We start from the raw sequence: 9,363 nt of genomic DNA, 5'->3' as shown, positions 1-9,363 counted from the left end.
TAGGCCATCAGAAGGACATATAGTAAAATGCAATCTTAAAACAACAACAACAACAAAAGACCCAATGACTGAGAATGTGTATAGTGGTAGAGTGCTGGCCTTACATGCAAGAAGCACTTGATTTGATTCCTCAGTATGATGTAAGCAGAAAAACTGGAAGTGGTGCTGTGGCTCAATTGGTAGTGTGCTAGTTTTGAGCAAAATAAGTTCAGGGAGAGTGCACAGACCCTGATATCCAGCCCCAGCTCTGGCAAAATTTGAAAAAAAAGTACAAAATGCTGTTTGTTGAAATAAATATGTTGAAGAATTTTTATACTCACTAGAAAATTGTGCTGTTGGGAATTCATAATGAACTTTGTTAGGAAAAATTAAAATAAATTAATGAAATATTATCTGGCATTGGAAAGGACAGAGTGAGATGTAAAAATGATTGCTGCCTATGGTTACTTGATACAACAATGTTACAGATATATTTGCCAGACGGTGATTTTTTAAAGTATACAATCGTGGGTTTTTTTCTTTTTCAAAATAATTTTACTGCCGGGACTAGCTACTAAGGAGACTGAGAACTGTTCAAATCCAGCCAGGGCAGGAAAGTCTGTGAGACTTTATATCCAACTAAAGGTTCAGAAAATGTGAAGTGGCACTGTTGCTCAAGTGGTAGAGTGCTAGTCTTGAGCTGAAGAGTTGAGGGAGGGACAATGACCAGACCTAGAGTTCAAGCCCCACAAATGACAAAAAAAAATAGTAATAATATTAATTTTATTGTTACTATTAAGGTGTGATATATAAAGGCTACCAATTCATAAGTTTTTCTTTGCTAAACGAAATACATATTCATCTTCATTGCCAACAGCCAGGATTTGGCCATCTGCTTTCCAGCTGATCTCTGGGTGTAGAGGCAATGTGTAATACAAAGCAATGCAAAACATTTCTGACTATAAATAATTTTTCTCTGCACATCTTAAAAATCAATGCTGACAACATGAAATAAAAAACCATAAGTTTAAAACATTCTTCTAGACAAGTTAAAGAAATCCTGATAACAACTCTTTTAAGAATAATTTCAGAGAGCTTGAACTCAGGGCCTGGGTTCTGTTGCCACTTTGAGCCACAGTGCCACTTCCAGTTTTCTTGTGGTTAGTTGAACAGAAAAGTCTCACCAACTTTCCTCTCCAACCTGGCTTTGAACTAGGATCTAGAGATCTCAGCCTTCTGAGTAGCTAGGATTATAAGCATGAGCCCCTGGCACCTGGCTTATTGCTTTAATGAGACAGAGGCCAGTTAATATTAAATGTCAATCATGTTTAACTTTGTAAAATAAAGTTAACTGAAATGCCTTCCACTAGGAATAAGGAATCAATGTGTAGGTGGGTTACAAAGTTCTTACCAAAAGCTACATATTTTCCTTGTGTTTTTTTTCTTCCAAAATTGTGTGCTTTCCAGAATCATACCTTATCTTTCCTTGATGGTTTCTTTATTTTATTTCATAAATGTCCACAGCTTCTTCAGCCATCATTTATTTATGTGAAGAACTTTCAAACATCTATTTTCAGCCCAAATTACTTGTATGCATCTCTCATCCATATATTCAACTGCCGGAAAACTTGTGAAACAGTAATCATCTCTTATCATTATTGGATATTAATGTGTAAGTAAAATTTAAGAAAATAAAGAATAACATCAATAAATATAACATGATTTTAATAGTAATGCTAAACATAAATACAACGTTAAGCTTTTTCCTTCAAGGGTGGTGCTCTGTATTTGAACAACAGCTCCCCTTCGAATTTTTTGGGTGATAATATAGAGATAAGAATCTCATGGAATAAAAAAAAATTTGTGTCCGTAACTTGGGGTTCATTTCACATAACATTCTCTTATAAGTTTAACCATGGGACCTATGGTTATTTGAGCCTCGCTTATTTCACTTAATAAAATTGTTTCCGTGTCTTTCCATTTCCTAGCAAATGGGGCGATGTCATTCTCTCTAATGGAGGCATAGAATTTCATTGTGTGTGTGTGTGTGTGTGTGTGTTTCTGTGTGTGCGTGTGTATCACATTTTCTTGATTCATTCATCTACTGAGAGGAATCTGGGTTGGTTCCATATCTTAGCTATGGTAAATAATGCTGCAATAAACATAGTTGTGCCTGTAGCTTAGTATGGTCTTGTGTGTGAACATTTGGTAAATGCCCAAAAGTGGGATTGCTGGGTTATAGGGGAGCTCTAGGTGGATTCTTGGAAAAAAATATATTAAGTAAAGTAAGTCAGACAAAAAAACATAGGTCCTATGGTTTCCCTTATTTGCAATAACTAGTGTATATGTGAGACAAGCATAAGAGTTCAAAAGCTATGTACATACCACCAGATAAGATGATGTTAAGCGAAGTGAATCCCAAGATAGGGTTTATAATTTACCATGTGATTTTTTTTTGTTTTTGTTTTTGTATTTCCCCCCACCAAGGTATAACTCCTGTTTTCACTGTATTTAAAGTCTGTGACCTGCATCTTGTATACACGGTTTCTCTAGCTTGTGGAGGGCAAGGGAAAAAACAAAATGTTTAAATAGGGCAGGTTGACCCGTTATAACAATGAGATGCACAAGACACTATGTTGTTGAAAACGGAACTTTAAATTATGGGTGGTGAAGCAGGGAAGGGAGGAGAGGGGAGTGTAGTTGTGGAGGTGGGAGGGAAGAAAGGGAAAGGGAAAAACAAAGGAGGAGGTAGCAATGCTTGATTAAAAATGTACTCATTACATTGATTGTGTAACTATAACCCCTCTATACCATATTTTTACAGTAAAAACCTCTTTTATAAACAGAAGGTGTTATGTACACCAAGTATAGTAGCCCACATGTGTAATTCCAGCTGATTGGGAAGCAGAGATGACTAAGGATCATGGTCTGAGGCCAGGCCAGGGAAAAAACTGCAAAGACAGCCATCTCAACAAATGAGCTTTCCATAGTGGTTCACATCTGTAATCCTAGCTAATTATGTGGGAGGCATAGGTAGCAAAGTCTCAGTCAATCTAAGATCATACCGGGGCAAAAAGTTCAAGACCTCAAGTAATTAAATGGACTAGAATTATGGTAAAAGTAGCTGAGCTTCTTGATGCTATACAACCAGAATCCTCTCTAGCAAGCAGAGAACCCCTGAATAGAACCATTCCATCAAAAAGCCTAAATAACTTTATCCTATTTGAACATCTAATTTCAAGGCGATTGACAGGTCAGAGATTTTGATATTCTCTTTAAAATTAGGTATTCAAAAGAGAAAAAATTATTAGGTATTGAAAAAATTGAAAAGGAAAATGCATGTGATATTTTTAGCTCTCTAATTCTTGAAAACATAAAATGTACTCAAGTATTTAATATATATCCATATGTCTGCATATATGCATGTATGTATGTATATTCATGGATGTATGTATATATGTATATATATTTACAAACATACAAGTGGTTCATCTCTTTTCTGTGTAGCAAATGGAACAAATGAATCTGTATAATCACTACTCAAATGCATGAATAGACAAAGAGAATGAGCAGAAAACACATATTCAGGAAGTTATGGCTAGCCCATAACCCTGAAAATCTTTTACATCAGTTTGCATGTTTCTGTTACTGCAGTACAGTGACAGTACAACGACAGTGGGATATCAGGCAGATGAAATGAGAAATGAGAAATACAAATGTTAAAATATTCTTTCTGATGGGTAAGTAGAATTTCCTCTCTCTCTCTCTCTCTCTCTCTCTCTCTCTCTCTCTTTCTCTCTCTCTCTCTCTCTCTCTCTCTCTGTGTATTACATTTGATTGATTAATTTTTCTTTTTTTAAATTAATTTTATTTTATTTGTGAACATACTGTACAGAGGAGTTACAATTACGTGGGCAGGATAATGCATACATTTCTTACCAAGCATTGCAGCCTCCTGCTTTGTTTACCCTTCATTTCCCTTCCAGCCTCCCCCCTCCCCCCAATCCCAATCCTTCTCCTGCCCCCCCTTCCCCACCTCCCCCCCCCGCACCGACGTTGTAAAGCTAGTTTTGGACATGACAACTTGTACTTATTGGTGCAATTGGTCCACCTGTATCCTTAAACAACTGGTTTTTCCCCATCTCCTCCACAAGTTATAATGACATCAAATATAGTGAAAGCACGGGTTATACTGTGGGGGAGGGATATACAAAGCAACAAAGAGATAATCTTATAAATGCGTTAGAAACACATGCATGAAAAAAAAACATTAAAATACACATCTAAGGGTTCATTTTCCTGACATGACATTATCTGACCTTTTCCGCTTGACTCAAACATATACTAGATATTACAAATAAGGGAAACCAGGGGACCTATGTTTCTTTGGGCCTGGCTTACTTCACTTAATATAATTTTTTCCAAGTTTTTCCATTTCCTAACAAATGGTGCAATGTCATTCTTTCTGATGGAGGCATAGAATTCCATTGTGTATATATATCAAAATTTTTTGATCCATTAATCTACAGAGGGGCATATGGGTTGGTTCCATATCTTAGCTATGGTAAATAATGCTGCAATAAACATAGTTGTGCTGGTAGCTTTAGTGTGGTCTTGTTTGTAAACATTTGGGTAAATGCCCAAAAGTGGGATTGCTGGGTCATAGGGGAGTTCTATGTGAAGTCTTTTGAGGAACCTCCATACTGCTTTCCAAAGTGGTTGAACAAGTTTACATTCCCACCAACAATGAAGTAAGGTTCCTTTCTGTCCACATCCCCTCCAGCATCTGTTGTTGTTAGAGATCTTGATTTTTGCCATTCTAACTGGAGTGAGGTGATATCTCAATGTTGTTTTGATTTGCATTTCTTTATGGCTAAGGATGTTAAACATTTCTTCATGTGTCTATGGGCCATCCTTCTTTCTTCTTCAAAGAAGTTTCTCTTTAAGTCTTTCACCCTCTTATTTATTGGAAAGTTGTTTCTTTGAGGATTTGTTTTGGGGGGGAGTTAATTTTTTGAGTTCCAAGTATATTTTAGATATGAGACCCTTGTCCGTTGTACGGCTAGTAAAGAGCTTCTCCCAATCCGTGGGCTTTCTATTGATCTTGCTAGCTATGTCATTTGCCCTGCAGAAGCTCTGAAACTTTATGCAATCACATTTGTCCAAACATTCTTTGATTTGTTGTGTTTCTGGGTCTCTATTCAGAAAATTTCGGCCTGAGCCAAGGAGACCTAGGGTTTCTCCTATTCCATCCTGTAATGTTTTCAGAGTGTCTGCTTTGAGTTCAAGGTCTTTGATACATTTGGAGTTGATTCTGGTGCAGGGTGATATATAAGGATCTAACTTAAGTTTTCTAGATGTAGTTAGCCAATTTTGCCAGCACCATTTACTGAAAAGGTTGTCTTTCTTCCATTCTATTGTTTTAGCAACCTTATCGAAGATTAGATGGCTAAAGGTCTTTAGGTTCATTTCTGGTTTTTCAATTCTATTCCATTGGTTCTGAGGTCTGTTCTTAGGCCAATACCAAGCTCTTTTGATTACTATGGCTTTATAGTAGAGTTTGAAGATTGGTATTGATATTCCTCCAGCAGTATTCTTTCTGTTGGGGAGCGATTTTGCTATTCGGGGTCTTTTATTGTTCCATATGAATTTTTGGATTGCCTCTTCTATTTCCTTGAAGAATGAGGTTGGAATTTTGATAGGAATTGCATTGAATTTGTAGATAGCCTAGGGAAGTATTGCCATTTTCACGATGTTAATCTTTCCAATCCAGGAGCATGGGAGGTTTTGCCATTTTTTTAGTTCTGTGTTGATTTCCTTTTTTTAAGATTTTAAAGTTTTCATCATAGAGGTCCTTCACTTCTTTAGTTAAGTTAATTCGTATGAATTTTATTTTTTGTGGGGCTATTTCAAATGGAGTTGCTGTCCTAATTTCAGCCACACTTTTCTCATTGTTGGCATACAGAAAAGCCATTGATTTTGGGGGGTTAATTTTATAACCTGCTACTTTGCCAAAGTTTTGAATCAGCTTGAGAAATTTGGGAGTGGAGTCCATGGGATACTTTAAATACAAGATCATGGCCTCTGCAAAGAGGGAGAGTTTTATTTCTTCTTTCCCTATCTGGATCCCATTTATGTCTGCATCCTGTCTTATTGCTGTAGCTAGTCATTCTAATACTAGATTGAAAAGAAGTGGAGAGAGTGGGCGTCCTTGTCTTGTTCCTGAGTTAAGAGGAACTGGCTTTAGTTTTTCACCATTGAGTATAATGCTGGCTGTAGGTTTGTCATATATAGCCTTTATTGTATTGAGGAATGTTCCATGGATTCCTAATTTTTCCAAAACCTTCATCATGAAGGGGTGTTGGATCTTGTCGAATGCTTTTTCTGCATCTATTGAGATAAACATGTGGTTCTTATTCTTTCTCCTGTTGATGTGATGAATAATATTAATTGATTTGTGTATATTGAACCAGCTTTGAATCCCTGAAATGAATCCTGTTTGATCATGGTGTATGATTTTTTGGATGAATTGTTGAAGTCGATTGGCCAAAATTTTGTTGAGAAATTTTGCATCAATGTTCATCAAAGAAATGGGTCTATAGTTCTCTTTCTATGATGAGTCCCTGCCTGGTTTTGGGATGAGGGTTATGATGGCTTCATAGAATGTGTTCGGTAGTGAGCTTTCTCTTTCAATTACATTGAAGAGTTGGAGGAGTATTGGTGTGGGCTTGATTTGAAGGCCTTGTAAAATTCTGCTGTAAAACCATCTGGTCCTGGACTTTTCTTAGCTGGGAGGTCTCTTATTGCTGTTTCTATTTCAATGCTTGATATGGGCCTGTTAAGCTGGTTTAACTCATCTTGGTTTAGTTTTGGCATGTCAATATTTTCTAGGAAAAGGTCCATTTCTGTCAAGTTCTCAAACTTATTAGCATAAAATTTTGAGAAGTATTCCCTTATAATGTTCTGAATCTTGGTTGTTTCCATGGTTTTGTTTCCATTCTCATCTCTGAGTTTATTAATTTGGGTGTGTTCTCTTCTTTTTCTGATAAGATTTGCTAAGGGTCTGTCAATTTTGTTAAGTTTTTCGAAAAACCAACTTTTTGTTTTGTTGATTCTTTCTATAGTTTTTTTGGATTCTAATTCATTTAATTCTGATTTAATTTTGATTATTTCTTTTGGTCTATTGATTGGGGTTTATCTTGCTGCTCTTTTTCAAGGAGGTTTAGATGTGTCATTAAATTGTTAGTTTCAGATCTCTCCAATTTGTTGATGTAGGAGCTCAGAGCTATAAACTTGCCTCTGAGTACTGCCTTTGCTGTGTCCCAGAGGAGCTGGTAATTTGTGTGTTCATTTTTGTTGAATAGCATGAACATTTGAATTTCCTTTCTAATCTCTTCCATGACACACTCTTGATTCAGCAGTGTGTTGTTCAGCCTCCATGTGATACCGGACTTTCTTTGGTGGCTTTTGGTGTTGAGTTCTAATTTTATTCCCTTGTGGTCAGAGAGAATGCAAGGTATAACTTCAATGTTTCTGAATTTAGACAAGTTTGCTTTGTGGCCTAAAATGTGGTCTATTTTAGAAAATGTTCCATGTGTTGCTGAGAAAAACGTGTATTCTGATGCTGCTGGGTGAAATGTTCGGTTGATGTCTGTTAATTCTAGTTGATCTATGCAGCTGTTTAGATCTGCGGTTTCTCTGTTGAGTTTTTGCCGAGTTGATCTATCTAGTGGGGAGAGTGGTGTGTTAAAATCCCCAACAATTAATGTCTTTGGATTTACATGGGATTTGAGGGAAAGTAGTGTTTCTTTGATAAATTTGGGTGCTCCATTGTTTGGCGAATAGATATTTAGAATTGTAATATCCTCCTGATGGAGAGATCTTTTAATTAATATGTAGCCACCTTCTTTATCTCTTCTCACGAATTTTAATTTGAAGTCTATTTTATCTGATATTAGGATTGCAACTCCTGCCTGTTTATGGGGGCTGTTTGATTGGTAGATTTTGTTCCAGCCATTATCATTGAAAATGTGATTGTTTTTACGGGCAACATGTGACTCCTGCAGGCAACAGATAGAAGGGTCTTGTTTTTTAATCCAACTAGAAAGTCTATGTCGCTTAATTGGAGAGTTCAGTCCGTTAACGTTAAGAGATAGGACTGAGAGGTATTTGGGAGTTCCTGCCATGTTATCCACCTTCTTGGGGGCTGCGAAAACTGAGTTCTTCCTATGGTTCTTGGATTCTCAGTTTGGGTGCAGTTTCTTGTCATTTGTTACGGTCTTGTTTTCTATGTGTAGGACATCTTTAAGAATCTTTTGTAGGGCTGGTTTGGTGGAGATGTATTGTTTCAATTTTTCTTTGATGTGGAAGGTTTTTATTTGGCCTTCAGTTATGAAGGAGAGTTTAGCTGGGTGCAATATTCTTTGTTGATAGTGTTTGTTTTGGGGGCATGGCATACATCATTCCAGGCTCTTCTTGCTTTGATTGTCTCTGCTGAGAAATCTGAGGTGATTCTAATTGGTTTCCCTTTATAGGTGATTACCCTTTTCTCCTTTACAGCTTTAAGGATCTTTTCCTTGGTCTGAGTTGATCCTGTGTGGATTATAATATGACTGTGGGGTGTCCTATTCTTGTCTGGTCTATTTGGGGTTCTAAAAGCTTCTAGTATCTGAATAGGCCTATCTTTTTGTATGTTTTGGAAGTTCTCTGCTAGGATCCTGTTAAATAAATTTCCTAGACCATTAACTTCTGTTTCTAGATGCTTCTCTACACCCATTATCCTTAGATTAGGCCTTCTGATGGTGTCTTCCAGGTGTTGGATAGATGTATCATATTTCTTGGACTTGTCTTGGAAGGTTGTATGTTCTTTCTCTATAATATCTAGGCTGTCTTCAATCCCTGAGATTCGATCTTCTGCATGGTCTAACCTGCTGTCAATACTCTCTACTTTGTTTTTTAAATCTCTTTTCCTTCTAATTGGTCAGCTTTGATGGCTTCAAGTTCTTTGTTGAAGCTCTGTTTTAGGTCTTGTATGAATTTCTTTACTTTCTTAATTTGATGTTCAGTGTTTGTTCTGAAATCACTTAGTTGATTGGTTTTGGTTTCTTTGGACTCCCATTCCTACTGTTGGATTCCATTCAGCATTCCCTTTGTGGTCTCCCTGACTTCCTTCAGCTCTTTGTTAATGGATTCCATGAATGCCCTTAGTGATCTTTGTGTATTCTCTTCCTGCTCTCTCAATTCCTGTATTACTCTTTGATTAGCTACCTCCCGTTCGTGGATTCCTTCAGTTCTCTTTGAATGTTCTCATCCTGCTCACGCCATTCCTTCCTTTCTCTTTGAGTATTCTGAAGCTGCTCATGCAAATCCTGTATCAGTTTTTGA

Source organism: Dipodomys merriami, unplaced genomic scaffold (assembly GCF_024711535.1).
Source record: "Dipodomys merriami isolate MVZ:Mamm:240054 unplaced genomic scaffold, mDipMer1.0.p SCAF_96, whole genome shotgun sequence".
NCBI classification, from domain to species: domain Eukaryota; kingdom Metazoa; phylum Chordata; class Mammalia; order Rodentia; family Heteromyidae; genus Dipodomys; species Dipodomys merriami.
Note: the sequence above shows the minus strand (reverse complement) of the source record.